The sequence below is a fragment of the Gekko japonicus genome, unplaced genomic scaffold, assembly GCF_001447785.1.
Source record: "Gekko japonicus isolate JY-2015 unplaced genomic scaffold, Gekko_japonicus_V1.1 scaffold371, whole genome shotgun sequence".
NCBI classification, from domain to species: Eukaryota; Metazoa; Chordata; class Lepidosauria; order Squamata; family Gekkonidae; genus Gekko; species Gekko japonicus.
In genome coordinates, this window is record NW_015171514.1 from 1,065,412 (window position 1) to 1,068,241 (window position 2,830).

Here is a 2,830-nt window from a genome sequence, read left to right on the forward strand (position 1 = left end):
CATTAGGCTTGAGAACCAACTGCTACCCAAAAGCAAAACAGGTACGAGCTTCCCACGGCTCATCCTGGCTAAAGCCAAAGCAATCACCCTAGCGACTCCTCCAGCGGCCTTGAAAGATACTCATTGCAGCAGAGCGGCAATTAAGCGCAAGAGAAGGAATGCGCATGAAAGGGAAACAGAAGAGACTCTTGGCAGCTTGCTGACACTAACTTTTCAATGAAAATCCTACTTCATTCAATAGCTGCATCAGTTGTGATTCAATCTGAAACCAAAAACCAATCCCACTTACTTCACACACGAAATGAGGGGTTTGGTGGGTTTTTTGGGGTGGGTTGGTATATACTGTGAAATAAGAATTTTGAGCTTCAGTAGACAAAAGAAACCAAGAAAGAATCTTACTTGCATTTCCTCCCTGTACTGAGATATGTTACAATACAAAGCCATTTCAGATTGTTCTCCCAGCTTCTCTGGAATGGCAACAAAATCTCTGTCACACACACACAGAGCAAGGACTGTATTTTTATCTGAGCTGCAGGTGCATCCTGTAACTTCCCACTGGAATGCTATCATAGCCATTTCTCAGGCACGGCCTGGTGAAATAGAGGTGCAGGACACATCTCTTTGACATCCTTTCCAAATAGTAACATGCAGGGGTCATTTCGTAGAAAAAGAGGTGCAGGAGCTCATTAGCATAATTCATTTGCATATGCCACACCCCCTGACATCACCGGAAGTGTGTCAGAAGACAACACCCACCACTCAGGCTCCACTGGACTATTTTGGTTTGCTAGCTATTGTGAGGGGGCATGCAGATCTCTCCTTGCAGAGGAGGGAGAGCTTGTACCTGAATAAAACTTGGTCTTAAAGGTTCCACTGGACTGTTTTGGGCCGGGGGGCTGGGTGGGGGGCTCTGCAACTTATCTAGCTGCTTCTTGCTCTGACTGAGGGCTGCTGGGAGCAGGGGGTGGGGCTTGTTGCATGTGCCTGCCCCCTGGGCTCTTTACTGCCGGAGTTCCGCTCCTGTGCGCTCCTGCAGGAAATGACCCCTGCTTGTAATAAAGTTTCGTATAATATTTAACATGGCCACAAGATGGAGACACCATATTTGGAGACTTGTGGTTTCAAGATTTAAATGCTGTTTGGATGGCCCGGATCAGCCTGATCTGGTCAGGTTACTGGAAGCTAAGATGGGTTGGCTCCACTTAGCACTTGGATGGGGGACCAACCAAGGAAGTCCAGGGTGGCTATGCAGACAAAGGCAATGGCAAACCATCTCTGAACATCTCTTGCCTTGGAAACGGTATGGGCTTCAGCAGAAGCTGGCTGTGATTTGGCAGCATGTCCACACCACCAGTGCTGCTTATGATTACCTTCAGGTTTATGTAGTTTCTATTTTCCTGAAAAGCTATTTAACTGTCTGTTTGGTGCATGAATCATTTATTAAACACAGTTTCCTGGAAAGTGATAATACATCATCTCTCAGAAAACTCAGCTGGAATGAAGCGGACATCTACTGGGTTTTTCCATTTCTTGTTCTTATAGGGCAGATTGTAACTGTTCAGCCTACTGACCAAACGTCTTTGAAACTGTTCTCCTTTGCCAATGATGACGAAAGAGATCTGTTTGCCATCCTAAATGTATATTTTCCAACCACTAACTGTACAAAGATTTCTGGAGGGTTTGTAAAATAAACTCACAATAATTTAAATGAATAAAAAAATTTGAGGAGGATAATTACCTTGAATGGGAACTGTTCCATCTTAAAAATCATTGAATGGATCAATCATAAGATACAGAGGTATGCTGGTACAGGGACAGAAGGAGTATCTGTATTCAGAGAAGATCCCTCTTGTAACCAGAAGCTGGGGACAAAAACAAAACGGGAATGGCCTTCACTGCCGTGCTCTGCTTTTGGGTCTTCAGAGGCATTTTGTTGGCTGCTCTTGGATTCAGATAGCTGGACTAGGCAGACTTTGGGCTTATCCAGCAAGGCACTTCTTACATTCCTAAAATGTGATCACCTAATTCTTTTGGATCTGAGATAGATGAAGGTGGATAGCCATGTTACTCTGTCTGTAGCAGTAGAAAAGAGCAAAAGTCCAGTAGCCCCTTAAAGACTTAACAAAATTTGTGGCAGGGTATGAGCTTTCATGAGTCACTGTTTAATAGAAGTGAGCAGTGACTCATGAAGGCTCATACCATGGCACAAATTTTGTCAGTCTTTAAGGGGCTACTGGACTCTTGCTGTTATAATTCTTTTGACATCAGCTACTACATCACCTCTTTCACTCTGAGTTACCAGATTCTCTGAGATACCATTTAATCCCCCCGCCCCCAGGGATGCAAGACTTTTACAAAAAGAGTAGGAACCTGTTCCCTGCATGAAAACACAGTTTAGTGTCAGACAAGTGCTATTGCTGCCCCTATTGAGTAGCTCAGAGATGCCAGAATCAATTTGGGAGGCTGCACACAACCTCATGAAGTGTAGCGCAGTGAATCACAATGGATTGGAGGAGGAGGTTAAAGCAGAAAACAGACACAAAAACTGCATTCTGGTGATTAATATTTAAATGCTGGCATCATTCCACATCAACAGTTCGGCGTAAACCTCTGTTCTAATGATTGAACGTGTCTGAAGACTGAGTAACAGCTTTTAAGGACTCAGTAACCAACCAAACAACTGCCCTTGCCTCACCTCCTTGCCTGCAAATGAAAGATGCCTGAAAACTGTATCCTGCATGGATGTGTTACAAAAGGTAAGACTAATGATATACGTGTCTGTAACGAAAGGCTGCAATTCTCAGAACACTTTCCTGGGAGAAAGTGTCAG